Source organism: Neofelis nebulosa, chromosome 4, assembly GCF_028018385.1.
Source record: "Neofelis nebulosa isolate mNeoNeb1 chromosome 4, mNeoNeb1.pri, whole genome shotgun sequence".
NCBI lineage: Eukaryota > Metazoa > Chordata > Mammalia > Carnivora > Felidae > Neofelis > Neofelis nebulosa.
Window position 1 is genome coordinate 142,337,751 of NC_080785.1, and position 15,119 is coordinate 142,352,869.

Here is a 15,119-nt window from a genome sequence, read left to right on the forward strand (position 1 = left end):
CCTTCCAGTGCAAACTTGCATCACTAAGCCCAGTCTGAATTCTTTGCATATTTCTCAAGAACATCTCTGATTCAAAATATGCCACTAAGCCTATTTTCTTAGAGCTCAATCTACTACTTATAAACATTACTGGCTCTGTTTTGGTGATGTCCTGCCTTTCTCATTCCCTCCTCTCCTGTTCTGTTGCCTTGTACCAGGATGCCTCTCATTCAAGTGTCTTTTCTCAGCCAGAAGCTAGCTCTGTTTGTCTTTTTTATTCCTGCCACTGAATTTGTGAACAATTTCTAGTGTCCATGAAAGCGGAGAACTAATGGGCTTGTCTGGAGGCAGTCATATATACTTTGGACAGGTGCTGCACAAACCTTTGCGGTCAGTTTGCTGAGCCCTCTCCAATTGCAACTTGTAAACACTGATGGCAGGCTGGTCTGCACAGGTGCTGCCAGGTGCTGATTATTGCATCCACAGACACAGCTGGCTTGACCATGCTGGCTGAATTGATTGGTGTCCTGTTAGAAATCCACCTGCTCATTGAATACCCTGTTTGCCTAAATTCAGCATATGATTCTGCGGAATGATCAAACTGGCCATGTATGAGATGGCAATAGCTTAAAAAAAAAAGGCATTGGAACTAGTAAATAAAAGGCATGAAAAGCAACTTCATTAAATGCTTGTTGTGTTAAACACTTATTCTTAATTTACACAAATGATACAGTGCCTGTCATTATTCACATATGAAATATTAGATGAAAAACAGAAGATTAACCCATACATACTTCTGGAAGTACAAGCTTATAATTATTAATGATAGAAAAAAATTAAAGGACCTAGGGTTTGACTGTAGGCAAAGATTAGAGGTCCCGGGGGAAATACACCCAATCTCCACACTAACCCTCCTTCCGTAGCTCCAGGTACATAGACCCAACTGCTTGCTGGTGATCCCTATTTGGATGAACTTCACATGCCTTTCCAACACTACTGTCCACTGAAAGTGCTCGTTCTCGGCCATTCTCTGTTGCAGTTTTTCAAGTAACTTGGAAATCACCATATCCTCTCTCTGTCCTTCATCTCCCCATTCAGTAATGTAACTCATCCTTTCATTTCTGCCTTGTGAATATTCCTCATTTATGTCCCCTTCTTTTCATCCCCAAGACACAAGTCTTCCTTGGTGGATAAAGGGGAAGGAAGGGAGAAGAGGGGAGAGAAGTATTTTATTTGCTTTCCTTTAAAAAATTAGTTGTAAAAAAAAAACACAACACAAAAGTTATTGTAACCATTTTTAAGTGTAGAATTCAGTAATGTTAAGTACACTCGCATTGTACAACGGATCTCTAAAACTGTGCAAACCTAAAATCCACACCCATTAAACAGTAATTCCCTTTCTTTCTTTGATGTTTTCTATATTCATTGGTCAATGTGGACAAGCAAAAGAAGATAGATAAAACTTTGGGTCATTGTAATATCAGTTTATCAGTGTCTGCCTATTTCAAGATTCTTAAATGGTGAGTTTCAAGTGAGATCATTCATCAGTGGCCCTGGCCTTGCAAGCTCACCATCTTCCCATGACTTGGTGTGGAGATTCTGCCCAGCATTTTCACCAGGTGTCTGCATGGTCTTAATTTCAACAATCTGAAGAGAAGGGAAGGTGACCTAGGATAGGCACTGTTGCTTGTTTTTGCAAATGTACATTTAGAAGAGAGCTTGTGGTAATGGAATGAGGCACAGGATCTGGATGTGAGTCTCATTTTCATCACTTATTTAAGTGTGACCACTTGCCGCCAAAATCCTGCATTGTGTGAAGTATTAAATTTTATGTAGTAGATTATTTTTTGGGGAGACTATACAAGATAATCTTGTTCATCATCTTCCTCTTTTCTTCCTCTCCCTCCTCCTCCTCCTCCTCTTCCATCATTGTCAGCAGTTACACCATTGAGACCCCAACCAAGGTGTGCTGGAAGTAGAAAAAGCCAGAGGGGATAAGATTTGTGTTGCAATGTTGTAGGGAGGCCAAACCATGGGCACGCGTGTTCAAAGCCATTGAATGATGTTCCAGGGGTTTCTACATACTTCACCAGTGCCATCTTTCACTTAGAAGTTTGAAGACACAGCCTCAAAACTTTCTGTGATGTTAGTGGGTAAAGGTTAATAGAGTTAAAACTTCTAAGTCTCATTCATAAAAGGCAGCACATCTATCAAGACATATTTGTCCTATTATAATCAAAGATCTGTCAAGTCCTTCCAGCTTCTCAAGTAAACCCATATTTTCATGATCTTAGGGTTCTACTTGGCTGTAACATTTCCTCTGGGCTACAAAACAGCACATGTAATCTGTTCAGGAATGAACTTTTCTGCAGAAGTCAAAGGAAAAAAATCAATGTAGCTGGTTTTGACTTATAACAGTAAAAAGGAAAATTGAAAGTATTGGATTTGGATAAGGACTTTTGCTTCACAGTTTGAGGGTTGAGTAGATGTTAAAATATCACTCAGCACATTGGCCAGTCATTGGATTATTCTGTTTTACTATTTTGAAGCTATAAAATCAACTGAGTAATTAAGTGGGCTGCACGTTGTCAGATGTTTCACATAAAGAACCATTAGCCTTTTCAACACATCAAATACTAATCAGTTGGCTCAGGCTTTCTTTGGTTGAATATGTTATGTCACAGATGTAGGCATGAGAAAAAGCTGCAAGTTTCTAATGAGTGCAAGGTTTATTGCTAAAGGATTAGCTTTAATCATAGATGTTTTGTATCAAAATAGATATTTCATTTATACCTATACAACACGCCCGTGATATACACATGTATGTACATGCATATGTATACGCGTATGTACACACACGATAGACACAATATTGGGCAATTGACAGAAGTTCTGAGGTTAAATGAGTCAGTATTGCATAGGGCCTAAGAGTGTGGGGTTTTTGTTCAGATAACTTGAGTTCAGACTTTATCTTCACTGTGTGTTAGCTGGTGGCTTTAGCAAGGTACTGAATTTCTCTAAGTCTCAGTTTTTATCACCTGTAAAATGGAGCTAATAGTAACAGTCTCATCTTGTGAAAATGGCCTTAAATTGTGCATGCTAAGTGCCTCGTAAAGTGCCCAAAACATAAGTCTTAGAAAAAATGGGTGGTATTATTACAAAAAGGTGGGTGGTTGGCCATTATTATTCATTTACACACAATTCTATTAAAATAATTATCATGGGCTTGGGGTGCCTGGGTGGCTCAGTCAGTTAAGCATATGACTTTGGCTTAGGTCATGATCTCATGGTTTGTGGGTTTGAGCCCTGTGTTGGGCTCTGTGCTGACAGCTCAAAGCCTGGAGCCTGCTTCAGGATTCCGTGTCTCCCTCTCCCTCTGCCCCTCCTCTGCTCACACCCTGTCTCTTTCTGTCTCTCAAAAATGAATAAACATTTAAAAATTTTGGAAAAAATTATCACAGGCTTAATGTCTGATGGAAATTGGTGAGGGCAGACTGGTCACTTCTATGCAAACTGGACATTTCTCTACCCAGTATCACAGTGTTGCTGTGGCTGCCTTTAGGGCAAAGGAGAAGGGAATAGAAGTCAAATGCTTTCCACAACTTGAAGTTCAGCATTCCAGCTCATCCACATTTCTACAAGATGGAGGGACTGCCACCAAGAGGAACTCCATTCAAGAGCATGGAGATGGCTTTTTGTTCCTCTCTGTTTCCCTGCCTACATAGCATAGTGCCTGCACTGAATAGATGCTTCAGTGAAGCAATCAACAGAGATATGTGTGGCAAAAGCATCTTTCCTCTTTGATAAATGACTTTTTAAAACCAGAACTTTTTTATTGATCCCTGCTATGAGTTGAATTATGATCCCTCCAAAACAAGGTATGTTGGAATTCTAACTCTGAGTGTCTCAGAAAGTAGTGTATTTGAAGACAGGGTCTTTACAGAGGGAATCCAGTTAAAACGAGGTCATTAGGATTGGCCGTCATCCAACATGACTAGTGTTCTTGTTAAAAGGTGAATTTGAACACAGACACAGGCACATGAGGAAGATGATGTGGAGAGATACAGAGTGAAGACAGCCATCTGTAAGCCAAGGACAGATCCTTCCCTCCCAGCTCTTACCTGCAGGAACACTTGCCAACACCTTCATTGGGGGCTCCCAACCTCCAAAATTGAGACAAGATAGAGTTCTCTTGTTTAAGCTGCTCAGTTTGTGGTGCTTTCTTCTGGCAGCCCTGGCAAACTAATATAGTCCAGACACAGCAAAAGGTATATGAAGGGTGAAACTATTAAAGAATGAAAAGAATTAAGTTACTTGAGTTTCCATTTTCCATTTGACAACTTAGGTCATTGTAGGTATATGTGTGGCACGCTATTTCAGTGTCAGCACGTGAGGACAGGATGCTGGTTCTGCTGCATTTCAAATGCCTTCTCCTGGGGGATTGATCGAACACAAAGAGTTCAGGGGAAACCTGGAAGAAATATCCCCAAGCCATCCGCAAGAGGCGTGTTGATACACACCTTTAGTAACATCCTAAGTAGGCTGGCAAATGTGGGTCCTCCTCTAAGAGGATTACGTGGAAATCTGCCAGTCACAGAGACATATAAATAAGGAATGTTATCTGTATCCAATGCTTCTTTAAAGTGTGGATTTTTACAAAAAGCTAAATAAAAAATTTCTCAGAAAGACGAGTAAGAATTAGGAAGGCTAAAAATGAGCTGTGTATAGAAAAATGACTTTGAGTAGATATTTGGTTAAGAATGAATAAATCTCACTTTTACACCTGTCCTTCTCTCGATCTTTGTCCCTAAACATGTATGTTATGGAAAGGTTAAAACTATTTTGTGTACTGATAAACAAAACTGCTCAGTAATTGAGAAAATAATGACAGAAAACAATGAAAGTCCAAGTTTCTTCCCTGGATATCGTGACTGGGTCTCAGTTGGTGTCTGGTCCCCACAACAGCCGTCAACTCAGATGCTGAAGGTTGACAGGTAGGGGTCTCAGACTGATTGGAATGCTGGAATTAATAAAGCCATAAATTGAAGGCAGGTTCTAATCCAGTGTTCCTTGCCTTCTTCATTGGCCTAAAGGTAACTAGGTCTGTAGCTAATTAACTTAGGGTTCTTTGAGATGCTTGATTCCATCACCAGCGCAGTAATTACTATTCAGGGCATTACTATACTTTGGTGTTTGCCTGAAGTGTAAATTATTAGTGTCTGAAAAAAGTAATTGGCCCAAAAGGAAAACATAAGAAACAAAAGGAGGATCAAAGTACTTCTGAGCTGGTTTTCCGCTCCGAGTGCATCATCCAGGCAGCCAATGCTCACTGACCTCCCTGAGGTTCCAGAAGCAGTGGGATCTGCAGCCTTCTCCCTAGGGTCACACCAGGTGGGGGAGCCTAGGTTGCCAATAAAATGGCTCATGGTTTGGAGGTATTACAGTATTCCATGTTCAGGAAATTCTTGTTTGGTGGCTTGATTTTAAATTCATCAAAAGTTTCTCTATTCAGAGAAGCCCATCAGGGATGTATTTTGGACACATATTTGTCACTGCCAGTTTGTCTCCTTTTTAAACTCTCCTTTCCAGATTTTCAGAAAACCACAGGTTTGATATTGTGAGTTTTGAATACAGCTTGAGGCCCTGGGTTGCCTCACTCCCCACTCACAGTTGCATTCAAGAAGTACAGCTCAGATGCTTAAGGTTAATTAAAAGGAAATTCAGGCTTTATTTGAGGATCTCAGAGCAACAGGATGTACTTCTCTTCCCTCCATGGTGTTTCTTCACTCCCCCCAAATTTGGTGCCCTGGAGCTGCTACAGAGCCATTCAGACACCACTCCCCAGTCTCTCCCCTTCATTCTTGCCCAGCACTGCTCTTCTTCACCTATGTTTCCTCTCCCACAATCCTGAATCTTCATAAAAGAGACTTAGCTCCCTAGTTCTTTTCCCTGCCTCAGCCCTTTGAACTGCTTTCACAAATCCAGAAGCACAAGAGAGCCAGTGACCAGGCTGGGGAGAATGAGATGGACAGGGTAAGTGTGAAAAGGGAGGGGGAGAGAGGGTCACATGTGAATGGCATGGCTCTCTTCCACCCTTACTTACTATAATTTAATTATGCTATGAAGAAAGGAAGGTTAAAGAAGGAAGGCAATTAGCATTTGTTGGGTGACTCTGGTTGCACTGACACTGCGTTTGGCAGACATGTGTCCTCCTAAAGACCACTGATAGTTGAAGATGTACAATGGTTTGGGGAACCTTCCATTATCGTAGCGATTCACTGTTGTGTTTTCATCCTGAGCTATGCTTGGCATGTATTTAGTTCTCCCTAAACATTTACTGAATGAATTATATAACAAGTGGGTCAGGGACTCTCAGGGCAGATTTGTGGACTTGTATAATCTCTTCCACCTCATAGATGAGGAAACATAGACTCTGACATCCTATTTTAAATACTTCACCAAAGTGAAGACTGCTCAGAAGGGGCTGTGCTGATGTTTTCAACTCCATATATTTGGTTCAAAGATTTTCCTCCTAGAGCACACCGTCTGAGACAGTTCTCCCATATCATTTGCCCATTGGAAGAGTATTGAATTCATCAAGCAAACACTTGGTAGGGTTACTTTTTTGCTTTGCTGCTGCTAAAATATTCGTATTATAATGACAGGGATGGAATGGGAGACTAATTGAAAGTGAGGTATTTAGTACAGCTTTATATACAAAGGATACTGGATTAATGATGAGCCAGCTCTCAGTTGTATTCTAATTAGCTGCAATTTTGATTATCTGCCTTCTCCAGGGATTCTTGTCTTATCGCTTCCAATTGTAGAGGTCTGTGGCATTAGACACCATCTAAACTAGTTGCTTTGAAACATTTTCTGTTATGTTTTTCACTGATACAGTCTTTGGTCAAAGGTAATCTTATGCCAAAGCCAAATGTGTAACATTAAGAAAAGTGAAGTTTCTCAGAGAGCCTCTCTCTCTGCCTTGCCTCTTCTCCTCAGACTAAGCCTTCAGAACAGAACTTAACAACCACTGACCTAGACACATGTTCTTGATTTTATAGAAAAGGAAATGGGAACAGGGAGGCTAAGTGTCTTTGGGAAAATTACAGAATTATTAGTGACACAGAAAGGTTTGAGAAGGCAAGCCAGAGCATTTTATATTGTGCCATGAAGAGCCACTGAACAACCAGAATAGCAATAGCACATCCTTATTGGTCATTTGTTATGTATGAAGCACAGTGCAAAGAGCTTTACACCTACTTCCTCAGAAAAATTTTTTGACAACTCACAAGAGAGGTGGTGTTATCCCCACTCCATGGATAGTGAAACTGAGATACAAAGTGGTTAATCATGCTTTCTTGAAGTCACACAGCTGGAAAGCAGAGGGTGGCCAAAGCCCTGCTCCTAATCACTATTTCTACATTCCCACCGACTACCTCTTGTCCCACATAAAACCATGAATTCTCTTTCATTGACTTAAATAACTTGAATAGTTCTTTTTATGAATTCTTCCCACCCCTACTACTTGCCATATGATGTGGGATAGTGGTTCCTAAAATTATTTGCTTGGTGAAACGCACACTGATGTAGATCCTTACGTAGGATGCTGTGAGGGTTGGGCAGAATTGCCTGTGGTTCTGTCAGTCTTGATGCACTAGGGGAATCTCTACCCCTCCTCTCTCTAAACAACCTGAGGTAAGCCTTACACAAAACTTCATTCCCCTTTGTGGTGCAGAACCATGGTTAAGAATCACCGCCCTAAAGCATCTTATCCACAAAGCATGTGACTTAACATTTTGCAACATTCCCATAACAGCCCTCCCCCATAGGCTAAGAGAGCAGGCCTACCTATGCCCATACTGGAGACAGCAGGAATTATTCCCTATTATCCTAAAGTACAGTTCTCTAACTTACACTTGTCATAATCTTTATCCTTCAGCTTATTTGGCATAGCTGACCCTTCTCTTCTTCTGGAAATCTATGTTTGTCCTAACTTTCCAGATACCTTCCATTCCTCCTATTTTCTCATCCCCTGGAAACTCCATTTCAGTTTCCTTTGTAGGGTGTTCCTCCTCAAATCAACTTGCCAAAATGTTGGTCTTCCTCCTAGCTCCATCCAAGGTTTCCTTCTCGTCTCCCAGCCGATCCAGAGAACGTTTGCTGTTCTGTGGCCACTGGAGAACTAGCTAAATGTCAGCATACATGACCTCTGCTGGCCGAGATTTTTGTCTCCTTTACTCATTGCCATGTCTCTAGTGCCTAGCATAGCATTTGTCCCATAGTAGATACCTAGTAAATATTTGATGAATGAATGGTCAGTCTGTCCTGAATCAATTCAGCTTCAGAGCTTTGTCATTTTCTACTTAAGGTTTGTTCTAGAAAAATCCCAAAAGAAAGCTAATGCCCCCAGGAAAGAAAAAGAAAACACTTCTCTACAGAGATGCTGCCAAGGCTAATTGTTCAAAGTGAACTGTTGTGCCTCTGTTATAGTCATTGGTACTCCAGAGACAGTGATAAAGTGTTTGAATTATAATCAGTGTTTATAGATTGCAGTTTTACTTTTAATATTCTACTCAAGTTAATATTTTCAAAGACTGAGTTTCTGTTAAAGTCTGGGGTTGGCATTTATTTTTCTCTTGCAGATTATGTTGTTCATCAGTTTTACAAGTGTAGGTGACCCATGTGGCTAATGTGGTAGATTGGATTTTCAGAGAAATGGGCACATCAAAACATGTCCTATCCTACATATTCTTAATGCTACAGGGTCCTATTACAGTGTGATGATGAAACTCTTCATCAAGACATGAAGTTTATGTTCTCTCCACTTGAAACTGAGTGGATCTTTGTAAATACCAATAGAATGTGGCAGAAATGAGGTTGTGTGAATTTTAAGGATGATTCCTTAAAGAACTTTGGCTTTTCTTGGTTCTATCTCTGTCTTAGGACATATACCTTGGCCATCACAAGGCAACATATGAGAAATCTGGCCACCCTGCAGCCACCATCCTGGAGACTTCACACGAGGATACCATATAAAGCTAGGGACGGATACCCCTAACTGGAACTGAATCTTTCCATCTCAGGTTCCACTCATGGATACAAAGAGGCCTTTATGACTCCAGGCTAACCGCTGTCTGATTGTAACCTCATGAGAGATCCAGAGACAGGATCTCCTAGTGGAGATGCTTCAAATCTCCTGACCCACCCACAGAAACCATGAGAAGTAATAAATGATAACTGTTATTTCAGTCTCTTAGTTGGGGAATATTTTGTTACATAGCATTAGATAACTGGAATTGTATGCACTGGAATTCTATTTTCATATAGAAATTTGATTATTGTTCAGTTTGGCTTTGTAATCTTTCTTTCCTACCATGGTAGATATTTCTCAATGAATATTAATTTTCTTTTCATATTGCTTTCTTCTTCTCTATTGGAACATTCTGCTATAAATTCTTTATCAGCATCAAGTGAATTTTTCAGCTAAAACATGTATCTCTTTCATTTGTTACCAAAATTTCTCCCTTAGGAATAGTTTGAGCAGAATTACAGGTGTTTAATGTTTTGCACCTTAATGAAGGCACAACTCCTGAAAGCAACTATTGGACTGTTGAGCATTCATGAATATTGAGACAGTATTAAATGGAAGAGATTTGTACTAGAAACTCTCTAGAGTGATATCTGAAAATATTATTTAATGGTACCTTTTTAAATTTTGACAAATTTCCAGAGAATGTTTGTATTTGAAGCAGATATTATCAGACTCTTAGAAATGTGTACAATATTACTTATAATGCAGTAGGTTTGGCAGATTCTGTATGAATTATAGCAGTTGTTAATAGTTGTAAATAGCCACATTTTATTCGTACTATCTTCTGTTGAATCAGGTAAGAACTATTTGATTCATATCAATAAGTATGGCACATAAAATAATAAACCCTTTCACAAATTTAAGAATATAAATTGTGTGCTTGTGAAAGTAGTCAAATACTGAACATAAAATTTGAAAATATTATAGCTTAACACATAATCTATCAGCTATTAAAATATAAAATAGACAAAAAATAATTACTGTGAAATTTAATAAGATTTCAAGGTGTTTGGATGATTTTTCCTTCTTAGTATGGGAATAGCTCAGTGTAATTTTAAGACTTATTTGATCTTAAGTAAGCTAAGTGGGTCAAATGACCATCTGGGTTGTTTATCCACTGTGGTGAGACTTCCTAGTGTCTTTTGGTGTATGAGTAACACAAAAATACATTGTGTATGGATATTCCACCTCATCCCAGAAGGGGTTCAACTCAGCTTATGCCAATAGGAAGAGTACACAATAAAATAATCATAGAAATTAATTACAGGAAGAAAACAAGAAAATTTACAAATATGTGAAGATTAAACAACATGCTACTGAAAAACCAATTAGTCAAAGAAATAAAAATATAAATCAAAAAACACCATGTGACAAACAATAATGGAAATATGATATACCCAAATATTTGTGAGATGCAACAAAAGCAGTTCTAAGAGGGAAGTTCATAGCGATAAATGCCTACTTCAAAAAACGTCAACAGTCTCAAATAAACAACCTAAAATTAGAACCTTAAGGAACTAGAAAAAGAAGAGACAAATGAAGCCCAAAATTAGTAGAAGGAAATAACAAAGATTAGAAAAGAAGTAAGTGAACTAGAGAATAAAAAGATGATAGAGAAGATCAATAATACTAAGAGCTAGTTCTTTGAAAAGATTTAAAAAAAAGTGACAAGTCTTTATCAAGAAAAAAAGTCTTCATCAAGAAAAAAAGAGGACTCAAAATCAGAAATGAAAGAGGAAATGTTACAAGTGATACTACAGGAAAACAGAAATCTAGAATGACCATATGATCCAGCAATTCCACTTTTGGCTATTTATCTGAAGAAAATAAAAACACTAACTTGAAAAGATACAGGCACCCATGTTCATTGCAGCATTATTTACAGTAGCCAAGATATGGAAACAATCTAAGTGTCCATCACTGGATCAATAAATAAAGAAATTGTGAGATAGATAGATATAGATATAAAATATCATATTTGTTACTATATATTAGATATCAATATATGTAATATCACAGTGGGATATTATTCATCCATAAACATGAGTGAAATGTTACCATTTGTGACATGGATGGATCTTGAGGTCATGATGTTATGTGAAATAAGTCAGAGAAAGGCAAATTCCATATGACTCCTCTTATATGTGGAATCTCAAAACAAAACAACAATAACAAAAAGTCGAGCTCATAGATACAGAGAACAGATTGGTAGTTGCAGAGGTGGAGGATGGGAGAAATTGGTAAAGGGAGTATAAATTTATTTAAAAATAAACAAAAAGCACAATGATGTGTATTTGCCATTAGTGTATCATATAAAATAACTTTATCATTTAAAGTTTTAAAACTTCTCCCTGCTTACATGCACCATTTATTCTTCTATGTTGTCTGCTTTTCCATTAGAAACATTGACTAAAAAAAAAAGTGAATGAGTTAATTGAAACAAAAGAACAAAAAAATAAGAAATTCAAGACTAAAACTAAAACTCTTGTGTTTTTGGTCTTGTTAATGGTATCTTAATGATAGACCAAAACATGTAACATTGGCAATTTTCGTCTTTGCACTAATATTATCCAAAGTTGTCCAAGATTTAGCACATGGGCTTTCTTTTCTTTTCTTCTAATAATGGAAATCAAGCTCCTTTTACTAGCAGTGATGTCTTTTAGAGCTGGGTTAAGGAGTGGAAGTGGTGGCTAAATGATGGTTGCTGTACTGAATAGCTTGGAATCTTTAAGTCATTGGTACCCATATTGTGGAAAATACAAATCAGTCTTAAGATATCACCCAACATGTTCTTACCTTGAGAAAGGGTAAAAAGCATTGACTTGGCAGTCACTTGTCTTCTATTTAAAATTCTCCCTGTATCTTCGTGCTCCCTGAATATAGTGATGTTTTTCCATGAACACTCTTTAAACAAGCGCTAGAAGGAAAAGAACTGAAAGGAGTTGCTGGTTTAGGGTGGTGGGATTATGAGTTCAGTTTTATTTCATCTTTATGATCCTTTTAATGTTGTTTTAAATATCTTTATGATATAAATAAGAAGAAAAAATTAAAAAGGTTTATTACTTACCAAGTATTACTAGCCTCCAGAGTATTTGAAGTCTTTGGAGATGAAATCTCATTATGCATACAGCCTCATTCAATCATTCATGCAATATTCATCTAGCAAGGCATTGTGGGAAGCAGAGAATCCCAGTGGAGACACTGTTCTCTTATAGTCATAATGGCCTTCAGAGGTAAGATAACGTGCTGTGTGTATTAAGAGTGTGAATGTCTTCCTTTTAGCATGAGGTACCAGCACTGTCTATTTGAGGAGGTAGGATCCAACCTAGATCTGAAAGAATTACAAGATTTTAGACGTATGGAGGTAAGAAGTCATTGATGGTGTTGGCCAAATATTTTCAGTTCCCTCTCATCCAGGCTTATGGTAGAATTGGGCTTGTGGTTTGGTAGAACCACATGGCTGTTTATGACAATGAGTTGTGTCACATTTTGTCTAAGCACTTAACTTATGGTTCAAGACCCACAGAATTTTCTTTTTCTCCTGGCATGGCTTATAGCATTGTTTGTGCTGGTAACCACTCGTCAGCCTGGATGCCTGAGTGACCAATGTGCACAGAGCTAATCTCTTGGCTTGCTCTCAACTCTGTCAGTATCAGGCAAGAAGTAAATTTTTATTGTTCAACCTACTGAAGTGTTGGGGCTGCTTGGGATCACCACACTCAGCCTAATCTGATAATATAATGGGGGAAGATGTTTAGAGCAGAAAACAGTATTAAGTGAGGCATAAGTAAGTTACTTCTACTTGGGGGCTGGAGCATTAACTAAGAGTGGTGAAAAGCAAGGTTGAAAACAGGTGAGACCTGCAATGGCAAACCTAGAACTTTGGACTAATGCAGAAGAGAAAACAGACCTTTGTTTTGTGTCTGGACTGTTCCCTTAATTTATTGTGTTATTCCATGTTCTACCCCCAAACTTAAATATGCAAAACATATTTGAGAGGAAACTCCCTGGAAAACCTTGACCAATCAAAAAGCAAAAAACAACCAAAACAAGCAAACAAAAAAACCCAAATTAAAGAAAGAAAGAAAGAAAGAAAGAAAGAAAGAAAGAAAGAAAGAAAGAGAGAAAGAGAGATAGAAAGAAAGAAAGAAAGAAAGAAAGAAAGAAAGAAAGAAAGAAAGAAAGAAAGAAAGAAAGAAAGAAAGAAAGAAAGAAACAGCCAGCAAGCACTTTGCTGGTGTGATATCCAAAGTGACACCTTTTCTCCACATGGTGGCCATTCTGTAAAGTCCATGCAGCTGTCTGACTGCTTGCTCACCTCTGGACCTTGGTGCCCTTTCAAGGGCCTCGTGCAGTGGCTGACATGAGCTCAGTGTTAAGCATGATGTTATTGGTGTGAAGAGAATCTCTCTGCCATGAGGAGGTGGCTTGATCTTCTGCGTCAAGTTTGTGTATTTGTTGCTCTGGGTTATCTTTTTCTCTAGAGCATGATGACAATGATTTAAAGTTTATAAAATGTTTGAAGAAGCATGAGGAAAAAAAATACATTCTGTATGAATGAGAGGGTAATAACAATAACGTTAGAATTGAACCAGAGATTGGTGAAGGAGATTTAGTTTGATTTGCATCAAACGGGCTCCATGTTATGAATGATTGGTAAAGTTAAATCTTTTTTCTGAAGTTCTTAAACATTCCCATTTCTATCCACGGCTTTAATATCATTTTAATGCAGTTTTTTACATGTGAATTAATATAATAAATGTCAATGTTCAATAGAATAAGGTCACATTTTACTACTTTGACCAGAAGTGTAATCTTCCAAGATTCAATTTTATTACTATTATAACAGTCATACTGGATAAGGTCACCAATATTTCTTTCCAAAATGATATAATATATGACGACAGACTTTATACCAACTTTAGTTTTAGTAATCTGGATTTATATTCTGAAACATGTTGACAAAGATACGCCATGGGCATTTCTTGGTCAAATGGCAGCCTGGGGGAAGATGTTTCCCTGTAATTGATGGGAAATTTGAAAATGGATAAATGAAGTAGTTGAAATGTAGCATTTTCTTGATCACATCATCTCCTTGCCTACAGATAATTAAATTCTTGTGGGATTTTAGTCTGCCACTTGAAAGGGAAAGGTGATGTTTGAAGACCTTTCAATAAGTAAAGCGGAGAATTGCTCTCTGTTCACTGGCTCTGTGTGAGCCAGCCAGCTGGCCAGCCTGCAGAATTCATTTGAGTCACACGTTCATTGAATCAGAAGAGTTCAGGGTTGTCAGACTTGGTAAAGGGCAACTATAACAGCCATTCACCTTGAACTTGCTCTGCAACATCGTCACCAAAGATCCATCTCTGCTGGCACAGCTCCAATGGGCAGAGTAGGAGTACCTACCTTATGGCACTGCTATTGAGCTGAAATGAAAGAATATGTGAAAAGGGCTTAGACTTATGTCTGCCACGTTGTAAGTGCTCAGTAAACTTAAACTGCTGTTGTTTATTTCTTTTTAATATCTCTGGGCCACCACCACCTCAGCAGACAGTGTATTTCCATCTTCATAGAGCTCTCACTGTGAAAAAGCTTATTCGTATTTTGGGCCTAAAGTTAACTTTCATACTTTTTACTAATTGATCTTAGTTTTGCCATTAAGAATCATGAATCGTAATGATGAAGCTAATAGTTTCTAATTAATGTTCGTTGAATGCTTACTATGTGTCTGTAGCTATAGGCAGAATATCATCACCTATACAAATCATTTTGGGTTATTTCAAAATACTCAGAAGTAACAAAAATAATTTAAAGGATGCCCTTGAACCTTTGCCAGACTGAATGGTTTTCTAGATTTTGCCACACATACTTCATCTATACACTTTCGTTTTTGCTACAATATTTTGAGGGTGTTCTTAGAAATAGTTTTATCTCAACCCTATACACATCGGTATGCATTTTTGAAACTATAGAAATCTCCTAATGTAAATATAATACCATGATCATATCTAACAAAATTAATAGGAATTTCCTGACATGATGTAAT

General features: G+C 38.1%; 1 protein-coding gene and 1 long non-coding RNA gene across 11 annotated transcripts in view; one reads left to right on the plus strand and one right to left on the minus strand.

Moving 5' to 3' along the window:
- FHIT (fragile histidine triad diadenosine triphosphatase) overlaps nucleotides 1-15,119 on the plus strand; it is a 1,415,554-nt gene that overhangs the window by 1,110,704 nt on the left and 289,731 nt on the right. The window lies entirely within an intron of this gene.
- On the minus strand, nucleotides 1,731-12,235 carry LOC131509972 (uncharacterized). The gene is made up of 4 exons (XR_009260834.1): nucleotides 12,141-12,235; nucleotides 11,870-12,005; nucleotides 4,101-4,264; nucleotides 1,731-1,948 (listed from the first exon to the last, which is right to left on the minus strand). It is a non-coding gene; the product is annotated as an uncharacterized LOC131509972 (long non-coding RNA).